Source organism: Mustela putorius, unplaced genomic scaffold, assembly GCF_011764305.1.
Source record: "Mustela putorius furo isolate JIRA1106 unplaced genomic scaffold, ASM1176430v1.1 tig00003853_pilon_pilon_pilon, whole genome shotgun sequence".
NCBI classification, from domain to species: domain Eukaryota; kingdom Metazoa; phylum Chordata; class Mammalia; order Carnivora; family Mustelidae; genus Mustela; species Mustela putorius.
Window position 1 is genome coordinate 7,018,389 of NW_025422005.1, and position 15,702 is coordinate 7,034,090.

The following is a 15,702-nucleotide window of genomic DNA, read 5'->3' on the forward strand; positions in this document are numbered from 1 at the left end:
CATGCTTTTCCATTACTCATTCCGCCTTTTCTCCCAAGGTGGCGTGTGGGAGGTGTTGTGATCGGGCTCGGTAAGAATAGGCAGGGACGCTTGCTGCGGGATAATACGCTCATCCCCTTGCGTGTTTCAGTCCTGACTGCGCCGTGTTTGGCGGCTTCACGGAGCGAGCAGCTTTCCAAACGCACAATGACTGCACACCCGGCCGCCTCCCACCCTCGCAGCCCCTCCGCAGGCGCCTGGCCCCCAGCTCCCGCCCCGCCCCACTTGGCCAAGCTTTGTTCCCCCGCAAGGCGGATCATCAGGTGGGCCGAGCGCGACCGCTGCCGAATCACGTCCTTCGCGGGTCACCCGGGAGGGGACTCTGGGCGCCGGCCTCCCCAACCCCGCTGCCCCGCAGCCCCGCAGCCCCGCAGCCCCGCACCCCCGCAGCCGAGCGGGCGCCGGGGCCACCAGGAGGCGCCCCGGCATCTCCGCAGCTCCTCGCCCCGTCCCCTCTCTGGCTCATCCTGCGATTGGCCGGCCGCCCCGAGCTCTAAGCTCCGATTGGTCGCCTCCCGCGTCAATCACAGGCGTCGGGGCGGGCCGAGGTGACGAGCGGCGGCCGGGCTCGGGGCGGTGTCCGGCGCGGGCGGCTGCGGGCGGAGCTTCGCGAGGACCGACGCGGGGCAGTCAGACGGCGGCAGCCTTGGGAGGCGCCAGCGCGAGTCCGAGTCGTTCCCCGTCCGCCGCAGCTGCCGCCGCCGGGTCGTCTTCGCGCCCCGGCCTCCCGCGCTCCCGCCCTCCCCGCGCCGCGGCCCTCGATGCGGGGCCGGGCCGCTGCGTGATGGGGCTGCGGAGCGGCGCCCTGCGGCTCGCGGCTGCCGCTGCTCGCGCTGAGGAGCGTCGCTGTCGGGCCCCCCGCGCCCCCGCGCGCCGCGGCGCCTGCTGACCCGGCCCGTCCGTCCGCCCGTCGGTCCGCAGCGCGGCTGAGGTAAGCCGGGGGCGGCGGTTGGCGCCGCGGCCGCCGGGGCTGGGGAGGGGGTTCCCGGGGGGAGGGGAGGCCGGGCCGGGGCCGGGCGGGGTCCGAGCGGAGGAAGCGCCGGGCCGGGCGGGAGTCGCGCCGCCCCACCGGGGCGCGGGGCGGGGCGGGGGAGCCTCCCGGGCGGGCGAGCCCCGGCCTCGGGTGCAGCGGCCTGCTGGGTCGCCCGCAGTGCCCCGCGCCAGCCCTCGGCTTCCCTGAGCCTCCGGACGCGGGCCGCGGCGGGCGAGCGGGCGGGCGGGCGGGCGGCGGCTGCGGGCTGCGGGCGCCGGGGGCGCACTCTGCAGCTCCGGGCGGCGGGCTCCGCGGCGCTTTGAAGCCCGGGGTTCCCGGGTCCCCCACCCCCTCGCCCCCGCCGTGGTCGGCGTCGGAGCCGGGCCTGGGATCGGAGTTGTGCCCTTTTGCCAGATGAAGGTAGGCAGGGGCTTGGCGGGGCGGAGGGGAAGCCGACGGCGCGAGGCCCGGGGAGGGGGCGCGATGCGAGGGGAGGGGGCGTGTGGGATGCCGGCCCGCCGCGGGGAAGGCTGCCGTGGTCTCGGCGTGGAGCAGCCCGGGATTACTCTGGCAGCCATATTGGGAGGATGATCTGACAAATCCTTTAGTAGCCAAGTCCGGTGGCTGGGAGGCACCGAGTGACAGCCCTGGCAGCTTTCAGGGTGACTGGCCGCGCCAGAAGCCAAGCTGTGGGGGTTGGGAGCCTGCTCGAGCAAGCCAGTCATTGTTCATACAACACAACACAGTCCGGCCCTAAAACCAGGACTGAACTCCCGAATCACTTTTTGTCCTTGGTCAGTTGCTAAATGAGCTTCTGTGCTCAAGTGCCTTCAAGATCCCGTTCCTGTTGGGGTGAAATCCGGTGTTTTCTCTGTTCATCTTGTGTGGCCAGGGCGCTGGACGTGGAGGCCTGATGGTGATCCCTTACAAGTACACAGGCCGACCCGAGGGTTGCTAAGGCCGGTTTACCACGACGGAGGCTTCGAGTTAGTGTATTGCGCCGGATGGGTGGATTTTCAGAGTAGCTCACCATGCGGGGTTTAGTAGCCTGGCATATTCTGACAGTGGGAGAGGCACGCAGCAGTGTTTCTGAGGGTGCAGGTTGTCATCCTTGTGGAATCTGGAGGTTGCTGAAATTAGATTGTCAACAGATCCCTTGCTCACATATCTCTCACTGCTCTAGGCAGCTGTTCTGCCGACACTGAATATGCTGCTTTGTGTCATAGATGGGTCTGTCGGAGCCCCATGAAAGTGTGGCGATTGGATTTGAATAGCTCTTAAGTGATATCATGGTGGATATTTTACATAAAGGCTGGCATTTTGTCAGCTTAGCTTAGTCATAATAAAATCTTAGCTTGTGTTCTCTTGAGCGAGGTGGTGCTTTCTCATTAACTTGGTGTGGCTGTTGGATTATGGGGCAGGTGGAGTTAAATGTACTGTGTGGGGATGGAGTATGAGGATTACACACACCTTGCGATTGCAAAGCAGATCTGGAGATGATCAATAACTGAATTCAGTGTGAGCCTGTGAATCAGGCTTCTCCTACATGCTTGATGTGGATAGGACCTGGAAGGTGGCATTCCTGTCTTTGTGCCCTTTGCTTTCAAACTCTATTTCTTAATGAAAAAAAATTCCTGTAACTTCTCAAGTTGAGCTATCTGAAAATTTTCAGTTAGGGTTCTCTAAGAGAAGTCTTAATACTTTATTTTTGTATTTTTATCGTCAAGCTTTCCTTTTAAAACTTAGTTGATCAAAAATGGTGTCAGTGGAAACTGGTGCTTTTTGTATTACTTTGACATGAGGGAAATACAGAATGTCTGTTTTAAAACTCCATGGCCTGATTAAGAACTATTTCTAAGTTTTGAATATTTGCAGTTACTGAAGAATTGTGGTTAAATATAATTTCAGCATTTGATAAAATCAGACCTGGTTGTGAACCTGATTTGGTGGCAGAATTTTATGAATCTGTGCAGCTCTGCTCTATCAAATGTTTTTCCAGGGCGCCTGGGTGGCTCAGTGGATTAAGCCGCTGCCTTTGGCTCAGGTCATGATCTCAGAGTCCTGGGATCGAGTCCCACATCGGGCTCTCTGCTCAGCAGGGTGCCTGCTTCCTCCTCTCTCTCTGCCTGCCTCTCTGCCTACTTGTGATCTCTCTCTGTCAAATAAATAAATAAAATCTTTAAAAAAAAATGTTTTTCCAAAATTTATCCATTAAGTACAGTTTTGAAGGCTTTAAACAGACCATTTTTCCTTCCAAGACCAGATATGAATGCAGCTTTCCTTTTTTCTCTTTCCCATTTGGAATTTGTTCCGGGAATAAACTCTCAAGAAGAGTGCCAGTGGTCTCTCCCAGCCCAGAACTCTTGAGCTCCCTTCCCTGCCATGGTCTTGGCCTGGGTACAGAGTAAAGGACAACAGCGGGCCCCTGCCTTGTAGTTTGTAAGCCCCTTCCTGGGCTGCTCGTCACAGCAGGTCTTTCCCAGGAGTGAAGCGTATCCTTTTGATCTTGTAAACTGATATGATATAATTTTCCAAAGCTCTGATTTGAAACGTATAGCCTGTCTACTTCATGTCGTTCTCTTTGAAAGATGGCCTTGTTGGGACAAACTGATGAATTCTGGAGTTATGAAAGTGTGGGTACATACACACCCTTTCAGAACTTTTCTTTGTGCAGCTCATTAGAATAGAAGATAAATGAAGCAGAGGTGACTGTCCTGGGACTTCTCTTTGAGGTGGACTTTTTTGGTTAATGGCCCAGTGATTCACTGATGCTTACTTTTATGGTGTTCATTACCAGTTTATTGACAGTGCATATAGAGATTTAGTTCTCTTTATACTTTACCATTTGTATACAGACATGGTAAGATAAAGTTAACTCTAGGTCTTTAAAGCTTTAGTACTACTTAGTGATTTATTACAATTTAGTCCATATCGTGGTAGCTTCTATGGTTTTTACAGTCAGAGCCTTTCCCCTTCTGTATTGCCATGTAATACTTACCTAGTGCTCAGTCGGTACTTTCATGATTGCTTTGTGCTTGTTCATGTATGTGTTTGAAGTCAACGAGATTGTAAATGTCTGATGGATTAAAGAAAATTTTTTTATATTTAATATCACTGATGTAATATCACGCTTATTCCAAAGCATATCAATCAGCTATATCATCCTCCACCATTGTTCTGTGTGATGTCTTTGATACTTGGCTTAGTTCCCCCTCTGTCTGAATTTCTGACATCATCCCGGCAGATGTCAATGACTGTATAAACAATAACAACAACAATAATGACAACATAGCTCACTCAGACTGAGCCCTTTCTATGTGCTAGGCTCTTTTCCAAGCACTTTACATTGTTCAGTAATTTAATCCTTGTAACAACCTTATGAAATAGATACTGTTACCCCCTATTTTACAGATGAAGAAACAGAGGCTAAATGACTTCCTCTAGAAATTTCCTACTAGAAATAAGTGCATAACCACTGTACTGAACTTCTTTTGTAATTACCTTTAACCATAAAATTCCATGACTTCAGCTCAAGCAGACACAAGCTTCTTGCCGTTCCAGGAACAGTTTTGTGGTGCTGCCTTCTACTTTGTCATCATCTTTGGATCTTTTTTTTGTTTTTTGTTTTTTGTCTTATTTGAGAGAGAGAGACAGCAAGAGAAGGGAACACAGGGGAGTAGGAGAGGGAGAAGCAGGCGTCCCGCAGAGCAGGGAGCCTGATATGGGACACGATCCCAGGATCATAACCTGAGCTGAAGGCAGACGCCTAACGACTGAGCCAGGCGCCCCCCTGTCTTAATGTCAGATTGTGCCTCAGATCTAAAGCTCTGATCATTGAAGGCTCTCGCTGTTGTAGTCTCCTTCCAAGTGCTCTTCCACATCGTCTCCTGGGCCATCAGCCTCTTCCAGATTTTACTTTTTTGTCTCCCTTTAGTACACTTGACTTCTGGGGTGCACTGCTTCAGCTCTGTTCTTACCAGCACTGCAGTCTTTAACCCTTTATTATCCCACAAGACCCATTATGCAGATGCCAGCCTTGCATCCTTCCTACCCGCCATATCTTCTGTTTTAAGTCTGCCTTGGAGGAATCTCACACAGGGCTGGGGTTTAGTGCCACAACTAATGTGTAACCTTAGGTCTCCTCTGAATCCGTCTTTGGTTCTTTGGTGTCTGTTGAAGTAGTTCTCTTATTCCTTCCCCTGTTCTACACAGTGACTTCTAAGTGAGACTTTGACTGCTTTACTCAAGCCTCTCCGCTGTCCCATGCTTGGCTTCAAACCTTACACCACCTCATAGGGGGAAAAAGGCATGAACTTCCCCCCTCCTCTTTCTCTACTTAAAGAATTCTCTGCCTTCTTTCTTACCTTCTTTCCTCAGTCTTAGAGAAAAGGTTACTCTTCCACATTTCAGCTAATAATCCCTTGGCCTGTGTTCTGGATGTCCTCGGCGTGTAGTCTTCAGGGACTTGCTGTATTGGTTACTCTCTCCCCTTTCGCTGTCTCCCTGCAGTACCACCTTAGGGCCTTTGCTCTGACTCTTCTACCTGGAACGGTCTTCCTCGGAAAGCAGCTTGGCTCACTCCTTTGCCTCCTTCAAGTCTTCGCTTAAACTTCACCACCTCAGTAGGCCTGTCCCGACCTCCTCAGTGCACGTGCACCGCGTCCCCACCATACTCCTGAACCACCTGCTTTGCTGCACTTTCTCTCCCTGGTCGTGCTTGTCATCACGTAGCATTCTGTAGAAACGATTGTTTTCATGTCCCCACTTCCCCAACTAGAATTGGAACGTAAGCTCCTCTGGGGCAGGGATGTGTATCTGTTTCATTCATCGATTTATCCCAGACTCCTGGAACGGCCTGTCGTATGGTAGGCACCTAACAAATAGCTGTGGAATAAAGTGTGGAGACATGCTTTTCCCTCCTAATAAAAATGGGGAAGCAGGGGAAATCCTGCCTTCATTCCTGTTGCCTCGTAGCTCTCACTCCTGCTCCCACAGCCAAGTTCTGGAAGCACGCAGGGTGCTTGGGTGTCCGTTTTCTCGCCTCCTAGCTACTCTCCAGCCTACCCCAGATCAGCTTCAGTGGCCCTTGCGTCCCGACCCCTGCCTGGTGGCTGGTTTCCGGCCTGTTACTGCTAAAACCCGGGGACACACTTCATGCCTTTGCTGCACTGGAAGTCCCTGCTTCACGTTCCTCCTTCACTGAACTTTTGTCTGCTTCTGTTTGGGGGATCTGGTTTCAGATCTTGCCGGCCTTTCTGGCCACTCACAGTTACCAAATTAATTCAACACAATTTTTGATATAATTCTTAAAGTCTTTTGTTTTTAGAAGCTAGATTTTGACATATTTCTGATGTTAAATAGCAGAATAGGTTTATTACAGGAACTTTTTTTTTTGTTTGTAGTTTTTACCACTTATCAGTTCTAAAAAGGTTTTAAGTAGCCTGCCACAAATACCATAAATAGAAGGGGGGCTGTTAAAGTATAGATAAGAAAGAAAACTCTGTGTAACAGGAGGAAAAACTAAATAAACAGATTACAGCAATTTGTGCAATGTGGTTATTATAATTTAGTTTTGGAACTTTCAGAAGTCAAGGTAAAAGGGGAAAGAAAAAAATATATATGGGTTCATCAGCTTTTTTTTTTTTTTTTTTGGTAATAAATTCTAAAACTAAGAGAAAAGTGTTATAGACATCCTGATATAAGGATGTACTCACTAAGTGTATTCAACAGGTCCGAGAAAAAGGAAAAAATGTTCTTCAAAGACCGTTTTAAAAAAAGTAATCCAAACTGAAAATGCAACATTAAACCATAACCAAAGTCTTTTTTATGCAGGATATGACTGATATGGTTCAGATATGTAACTTTATATAAAGATACACCTGAATTTACCAGCAGAATATTATAATATTCTGCTTAACTGATTGAGCCACCCAGAGACCCCTGTTAGCTTTTTTTTTTTCTTTAAAGATTTTATTTATTTATTTGACGGAGATCACCGGTAGGCAGAGAGGCAAGCTGTGGGGGCAGGGGAAGCACACTCCCTGCTGAGCAGAGACCCGATGCGGGGCTCCATTCCAGGACCCTGGGATCATGATGACCCAAGCTGAAGGCAGAGAGCTCAATCCACTGAGCCATCCAGGCACCCCGTTAGCTTTTTTAATTAGGAAGGAATTAGAAATTAATTTTATCTTTTTTTCTTTTGGTCGGATGACTTGTCTATTTTGGAACAACTTAGCAGTGTTTCTTCATGCCATTCAGGCATCAGCCTGTTGCCTGTTGACACAATAACCAGGAATTCAACCAAAATATTTTAGCTCCCATATTCAAGACTTTGTATCTGGGGGCTTAGAAACATGACTAAAATTAATTTTTTTGTCCCCAGGGAACTTAAAATATATAGTAGAGATAAGAAAAGTAAGTAATTTCCTTGGCCTCGGTAAGGTTGGTGAGTTGAGTTGTAATAAATGGAGAAGCATTAGGGAAATGACACAGTAGGGGCACCGAGTGGCTCAGTCAGTTAAGCATCTCCCTTGTGAGAGTCTGGAATACTTGTATTGTCACCTAAATGAAAACATACCTATTAAACTTTCTGTATCTTTTTATCATGTGGCAAGATTGACATGTTGTTAACACATGGAAAAGTCTGACCTGAATTCTTGCCCAGATAGTGAGCTACGACCCAGGCTGGTAGCTGCAGAGGTGTGGTCATGGGGATGTTTCAGAAGGAGGGAACCTTGGCTCATACCAATGTGTTCATTCCTTCCTTCTTTCTTGCTTGCTTGTTGTTTCTTTAAGGGCAAGGGACTCAACCCCTACCAAATTTGAATTAGCCTCTGATTTAAACTTACCATTTCTACACTATAGCTGAGCTGAGTTCATTTTAGCCTGGACAATTCCAGAAGAAGGTGTTGTCTGTCATCCACTTTGACAATAGAAGAGTGTCAGTGGAATGTGGGATTTGAGTGCCAGAATTCCCAGCAGATCTGCTACAATAAAATTATGAGACATAGCTTCGGATATTAGAACAGAATGGACTTACTAGATAAAGTATTAACTACCCAGATTTTGAAAGAGAAAAAAAAATCACTTTCATTTAGAATAGTTGATTTTATGCCATAGGAGCTGTTTCTCTTTTTAATTATTTTTTTTAAGCTCTGTGCCCAGTGAGGGGTTCAAACACATGATCCTGAGATCGAGAGTGACATGCTTTACAAACTGAGCCAGCCAGGTGCGCCTTGGAGCCGTTATCTATCTATCTATCTATCTATCTATCTATCTTTCTTTCTTTCTTTCTTTTTCTTTTTTTAAAGATTTTATTTATTTATTTGACAGATAGAGATCACAAGTAGGCAGAGCAGCAGGCAGAGAGAAGAGGGAGGAAGCAGGATCCCTGCCAAGCAGAGAGCCTGATGCAGGGCTCGATCCCAGAACTCTGAAACCATGATCCAAGCCGAAGACCAGAGACTTAACCCACTGAGCCACTCAGGCACCGGGCTGTTATCTCTTGATGTACCTCTTGGTTTATGAGTAAAATCATGTTACCGGTGAAAAAGAGGATCCTTGATTTATTTATTTTTATTTTTTTATTTTTTTAAGATTTTATTTATCTGACAGAGACAGATCACAAGTAGGTAGAGAGGCAAGCAGAGAGAGAGAGAGAGGAGGAAGCAGGCTCCCTGTAGAGCAGAGAGTCCGATGTGGGACTCGATCCCAGAACCTTGAGATCATGACCTGAGTTGAAGGCAGAGGCTTAACCCACTGAGCCACCCAGGCACCCGGATCCTTGATTTATTAATTGCAGTGACAGGAAGATATGTGTCTGATAAATTCAAAACCGTATTTTAAAACTTATTTTAGGTAATGGTGAAGAGAAAACAGTTGGAGAGTCTGGGTGAGCTAGTTTAACCCCATTCGAGATTGAAGATCTGAGCTATCAGGAGGCTCTGTGCAGTCTGATTCTTGGCATTGGGTTAGAATGCAGAAAAAAGCTTTTCCAACATGTGATTCATTTTGAGCTTTCACAGCTTGGCTTATGGCTGGTTTTTATTCATTGAGTCAAAGATCAAGAATAGACAGGTAATTCATACACATAGAAAAATAAATTCTTACCTTTGAGGGGGGCATTTTAGCAGTATAGCCATGGCCAGTGAAACAGTATTGGGTCCTAAAGTCTGCTTGGTCCTCGTGGAAATTATTTGCCTGAGAGATGCAAAATTTATAATAACAAAGTTTTTTATTTTTTTTTTAAAGATTTTATTTATTTATTTGACAGACAAAGATCACAAGCAGGCAGAGAGGGAGAGAGAGAGAGAGAGGGAAGCAGGCTTCCTGCGGAGCAGGGAGCCCGATGCGGGGCTCCATCCCAGGACCCTGAGATCATGACCTGAGCCAAAGGCAGCAGCCTAAACCACTAAGCCACCCAGGTGCCCCTATAATAACAAAGTTTTTATAGCATCTCAGAATGGGCTCACTAGCTCCAGAGACTTACTTTTGGGAACCCATTCATTTTTTAAGATATAATTCATTTTTTAAGCCATAAGTCATTGGAAAAGATGATCTTTTAAGTAGACTGCTTGTTGCTATTATAAATTTGCTGCTGTATAGCGAATTGTGTGAATATTGAATGTAAAAGACTGAATTTCTTGGTTAAATTCTATTTTCACTTGTGACAAACATGTACTGAATACTTATCAGTGCATGAGAGTTAAGTGAACTACTGACTACAACACAGGACAGGTAGAAGAAGCAGGAACATGAAGAATCAACACAACAGGGGCTCCTGGGTGGCTCAGTGGGTTAAGTCTCTGTCTTCGGCTCAGGTCATGATCTCAGGATCCTGGGATCGAGTCCCGCATTGGGCTCTCTGCTCAGTAGGGAGCTTGCTTCCCCCCTTCTCTCTCTCTGCCTGCCTCTTTGCCTACTTGTGATCTCTCTCGGTCAAATAAATAAATAAAATCTTAAAAAAAAAAAAGAAAAGAAAACCAACACAACATTTTTAAGGAGCAAAGGGAAGGTATCAGTTTTGGCTCAGAAAGGAGCCGGAATGTGTGACTTTACACTTCCTGCTTCATGGTGGTATTTGACCTTATTCTTAAAAGATGTGGACTTCCGATAGGTTGAGAAGGGAGCTTGAGCTTCCAGGAGCAGCGTGTTTGGTGCAGTAAGAGGGTGCTTGGTGGAGAAGAAGCCTTGAAGCTGGTCAGTGAAAATGGACGCTGGGGAAGGAGGTTGGATTGTGGAGGCCCTTGAATTTTTAGGTTATGTTCTGAGGATGCAGAAACCAATGGACAGTTTTTAAGTAGAGGAAATGACATGAACTGACTTCTGTTTTAGGAGTATAATCCTAACTGTTCTCTATAGAAAAGGAATATAAGAACAAGCCAACCAGAAACTAGTATTATTTCACTCCTGTTTATTCACTTTACTGAAAGGTCAGTTTGAGAATTAATGTTCTCCTTAGGTTCCTAACAGTCCAGGGAACCTCTGAGGGCAAGTTCAGTTGCACAAGGTCAAAGTTAAGCAATTGGGCAAAAATTCAGAAAAATTCAAATAAATTTGGCCTGTTTATTATCCCTTTATTGTTAGTGAATGCTTTGGAATTTTTGCTCCATTCCGCTTTCCTGATGCTTCTAATTGTGTGTCATAGGAAGGAAAACCAGTCAGAGGAACAGTCTAGAACTGAGGCTGTGTAAGTGATTTGGACTATGTGTGATTGTGTTTCCTACCTGCCTTCTTCCTTTGACTGCTCGAAGCTTGGAGAGTAATTTTTATACTAATTAGAAGTATTGGTTTCCTATAACTTCCGGAAAGTATTCTGTAACTACTGGTTCCAACTGGAATTTTAGCTTGATTTCAGGCTTATATAATTTGTAATTTTTCTTAAAGAGCCAGGGGATTTTGAAGCTGTAATTCTTTGGTCTAATTCTGTTATAAAGAGATACTGTTTATAGTAGTAGAGAAGTAGCAAAGTAACACTTTCTGTAGTTCATTTAACTGTAGCTTCCTATATAAAAGATTTTTTAAAAGATTTTGTTTATTTGAGAGAGAAAGAGGGAGGAGGAGTAAGCATGAGCAGAGGGGGAGGGTGGGAGGGAGAAGCTGACTCCCCGCAGAGCAGGAAGCCTGATGTGATGCTGGGCTCCATCCCAGAACCCCAGGATCAGAACCTGAGCTGAAGGCAGACGCTTAACTGACTGAGCCACCCAGACGCCCGACTGTGTAAAATTTTAACTCGCTTGTGAAGATGGTTGCAGGTTGGTTTTTGTTTGTTTATTTAAGATTTTATTTATTTGACAGAGACAGAGCACAAGGAGGCAAAGGGGCAGGCAGAGGGAGAGGTGGGCGTAGGTTCTGCACTGATCAGAGGGCCCAGGGTGGAACTCGATGCTAGGACCCTGGAATCATGACCTGAGCCAAAGGCAGACACTTAACTGAATGAGCCACCCAGGCTCCCCAAGATGGTTGCAGTTTTAACTTAAGACAGTTAAATTAAAAAAAAAAAATTATATTTAGGTTCAAATTGTTTGAGAAAAGTAATTTTATTTGTTTGGGGGGAAAGTAATTTTAAAATGTACTTACCACTTCCAAAAAAGAATTACTGTTAGCTTTTTTTTTTTTTTTTTTTAAGATTTATTATTTATTTGACAGATCACAAGTAGGCAGAGAGGCAGGCAGAGAGAGAGGAGGAAGCAGGTTCCCTGCTGAGCAGAGAGCCCAATGTGGGGCTCGGTCCCAGGACCCTGGGATCATGACCTGAGCCGAAGGCAGAGGCTTTAACCCACTGAGCCACCCAGGTGCCCTCCCCTTTTAAAAGATTTTATTTATTTATTTGACAGAGAGAGAGAGCACAAGTAGGCAGAGCGGCAGGCAGAGGGAGAGGGAGAAGCAGGCTCCCCGCTGAGCAGGGAGCCTGATGAGGGGCTTGATCCCAGGATGCTGGGACCATGACCTGAGCCAAAGGCAGCTGCTTAACTGATTGAGCCACCCAGCCTCCCCTGTTAGCTTTTTTAGTTAGGAAAAAATTTGAAATTAATTTTATCCTTTTTTATTGTGATCGGATGACTTGTCTATTTTGGAACAGCTTACGGGGTTTATTCATGCCATTCAGGCATCAGCCTGTTGACACAATAACCAGGAATTCAACCAAAATATTTTAGCTCCCATATTTTAGAAACACGACTAAAATTAAGTTTTTGTCTACAAGGAACTTAAAATACATAGTAGAGATAAGAAAAGTAAATAACTTCCTTGGCCTCACTAAGGTCGGTGAGTTGAGTTCGTAATAACTGGAGAAGCATTAGAATTTAGTGTGGGAGGTGGGGAGATTCTGTGAGGGCTATGGACACAGGTGGCGTACAAGAAGATCTTAGAAGAATAAGTTGGATTTTGAGAAGAATGGTGGAGGAAGATGGGCACAGTGTTCCTTCTGGAGCATTGGAGCAAAGGCACAGAAAAGCATGATAAACTTACAGGAAGCGCTCTGGTGGGTGGTTGTTCGGGAATGTGGACGGAAGGCAGTGTTTTGTGGGCTTGTCAAAATAGGTGGTTTATGTTAAAAGGACACATTGAATGCCAGTGTGGGAAGTGCAGTCATTGCCTGGGAGAGAGGAGACGAACTTTGAGGATTTTTAAGTGGACACAGACATGAACAGACCTGTGCTTCAGGAAGACCAGTTTGTCAGTACTGCGTGGTGTGGACGGAGCAAATGAACGAGGTGGTATGGGCAGTAGGGCTGGGGTGGAAGGAAGCGAGAGAAAGCGGTGAGGTTAACAGTCTTGGCTAAGAAATACTGCAGATCTAAAAGGGATGGCAGGGGTAGAAAAGGAAAGAAATTTTATATGTGAAGCTATTTGTCAGTAGATTAGATGGATAGAAGGAGCAAGCAGGTGTTAGAGATGTTGGTGTTTTGGTTCCCAGTTAAGAATGGGTGATTCTTTGTATCTAAATTCCTGCAAGGGCGGTTTAGTCTTTGTTGTCTGTCTGTAAATCAGTCAGCAGCATTCAACACTTTGGCAGGCCTTGAATAGAATACAAAAGAAGAAGGGTTTGTTTTTGTTTTTGTTTTAAGTCACTTTTTAAAAAAGATTTTATTTATTCATGAGAGAGAGAGAGAGAGAGGCAGGCAGAGGGTGAAGCAGGCTCCCCTAGGAGCAGGAAGCCTGATACAGGACTCCATCCCAGGATTTTGGAATCATGACCGGAGCGGAAGGCAGGTCCTTAACCATCTGAGCCAACCAGGCACTGGAAGGTTTTGTTTTTTTTAACTTAAATATCTACAGTATTCAATGACTGTCATTTTGGCAAACTTACTTCTTCTCTCTTCCCCTAACAAATTTCCTGACATTATCTGATACCCAGTCTGTGTTCAGATTAATCTGATACCTAAGAAAAAAAAATTTTTTTTTGGTGGAGTTTCTTGATTAAAAAAATTATGCATTTGGTTGGTAACTAATACAAGTCTCTTTTATTATACCCCCTCTCCCCCATGCTATTTGTTTTAAGAAACTGGGTGTATTGACCAGTAGATTCTTCTATATTCTGGGTTTGGCTGATTGGATCTTTCAAGTGTCATTTAAATTTTTCATTTGCTTCCCTATGTGTCCTGTAACTGGTAGTCTGAGCTGAAGCTTAGGCTCTTTTTTTTTTTTTTTTTTTTTTAAGAGGGTAGGATAAGAATGCTTCCTAGGTGGTGCTGTGTGTTTCCCATAGCAGTACACATGCAAGCATAGACCACCTACATGTCCCACTTTTAGCGATGTTAAGATTATTTGGCTCAGTTACTGTCAGCCTAATCCAAGCAATAAAATGTTCCCACATCAACCAACCATTCATCATCCAAGGCTTTCCCCCCCGTCCTTGGCAGCTAGTGATGATTGTTGCAGAGAGCTTTTCTATCAGTAGGGTTGGAAAATGGTGACATTTCCAATTGTTATCTCTTCTGCAATTATTAGCCAGTCTGTGTGTGTGTGTGTGTGTGTGTGTGTGTGTGAGAGAGAGAGAGAGAGAAGAACTTGCCCTCATTGACTGTCCAGCTATAGTTTATTCAGAATATACAGATTGGGTGTATGCTTATCTCTTTTATTTGTCAGTTTTCAGAATAATGAGGCTTTTTAAAAGTATTATAAACCTGTGAATTTATGTATTTGATGTTCTCCATCCATTTGTGGTTTGTATGAATGTATTTACTCTTATGCTCTGATTATTCCATGTTTGGGAGCCCTTTAAGTTGGTACTTATGTCCTTTTGCCATGACTGTTCATCTTTGATAGATTTCTTGCTTGTGATCAAAATAAAATGTCCCAGGATCATTTTGAAATTTCTTGCCCAGCCTTGGAATTAGCCATTTTTTCAAGGAACCCAAGTTCAAAGATTTTTTTTCAAGGCAATAAGAATTTCACTTTGGGAAGCTATAACAGTACAAGATAGACTGTAGTCACATGAAATAATAGCCAGGGTTCTCATCGTGTGTTTGGGGCTATAACGTGCTGTAGGAAATACCAGTGATTCCTGGAGTATTTGGGTAGTCATTTAGGAAGAGCTAAGACTACAGCTGGCCCATCAAATAGGAGCAAAATGAAAATTCCCATACCCATTGTAGGGAGAAATTATTAGAAAATGTGAAAGAGCATGTGTGGGGGATGGTCAAGGAGCCTGATTAGAACACAGAGTGCCTTGACTTTGGTCTTAATGTTGTAATCATGGGGAGCAAGAGAAGATTCTTGAGTTTGGAAGTGAAATTGAAAGTCATGCTTTAGAAAGGTTAGTGTTGCAGCAAGGTTAAGATATTTGCAGCATAATTTTTGGGGAATGAAAAACCAGAATTCCTGTTTCAGAAATGTTAAATACCAGGCTTATTTGCTTTTCACAAGACCCCTGTGTGGTTGTTTTGTGCAGTTTTGTGTAAGGACTGTTGGAGTCAAATGAAAAGCTCAAAGATCAGTTCTACTATTGCAAGTATGCTAGGCAAGAGGTAGTGAGGACTAGGTTAGGCAGTGGCAGTGGGTCAGGGTAATGCCAATGGGATGGGAATGAGAGGAAGGAATTGATAGAAATATGCAAACTTGTGTTTTAAAAGTTTTGATATGGCATATCAATGATGTAATACTAATACAAGGATTCAAAGGAAAAAAAAAAAAACCACACCTGACTGCAAGGTCTATGGTGTGAAGTCAGATAGAAATGGGAAGATTGACAGAGATTGTTAGTTTGGGGGAGAAGATAATGGAGCGTGTTAAGTGTTCGGTTGTGGCTGTATATCACAGTGAACCCTGCGGTGGGGGGATTGAGATGTGTTCTGTGTTGCTTTTTCAGAATACTGTTCACTCGTGGCAGAGTGCTCAGTTAGTGACTATGGGTGATGCTCTATTGACTGGGAGAGTTAATAACTCCAAGCTTCATTTGATAAATGTGATTATAATAAATGTTTGATATATTAAACAACCATCTGTTTAATGCTAAATAAAATGGGAAACAGACTGGAAAAAGATCACAGCAAATATCAAAAAGATTTATACCAATAAATATTAAAATTATTTGAAACAAAACCAAAAATGTCAGCAAACCAGGCAAAGGACTTGAACAGATACTTCTCAAACTGGGAAATATACAGTTAACCCTTGAACAACTTAGGGGTTAGGGGTGCCTTTCCCCTCCTCCCATGAAGGGGAAAATCCATATATAACTCGTGACT

General features: G+C 45.2%; 1 protein-coding gene across 17 annotated transcripts in view; it reads left to right on the forward strand.

The window, feature by feature from the left end:
- Positions 1 to 618: 618 nt before the first annotated feature.
- Positions 619 to 15,702, forward strand: part of KIF1B (kinesin family member 1B) — a 146,154-nt gene continuing 131,070 nt past the window's right edge. For 10 of the 17 annotated variants that reach the window (XM_045063721.1, XM_045063729.1, XM_045063725.1 and 7 more), the window contains exon 1: positions 620 to 970. The gene's annotated coding sequence lies outside the window, so the exon portion shown is untranslated. Of the gene's footprint in view, positions 971 to 1,323; positions 1,433 to 15,702 lie in introns of those variants that run through there. The other 7 variants (XM_045063717.1, XM_045063719.1, XM_045063724.1 and 4 more) reach the window with 3 other exon arrangements.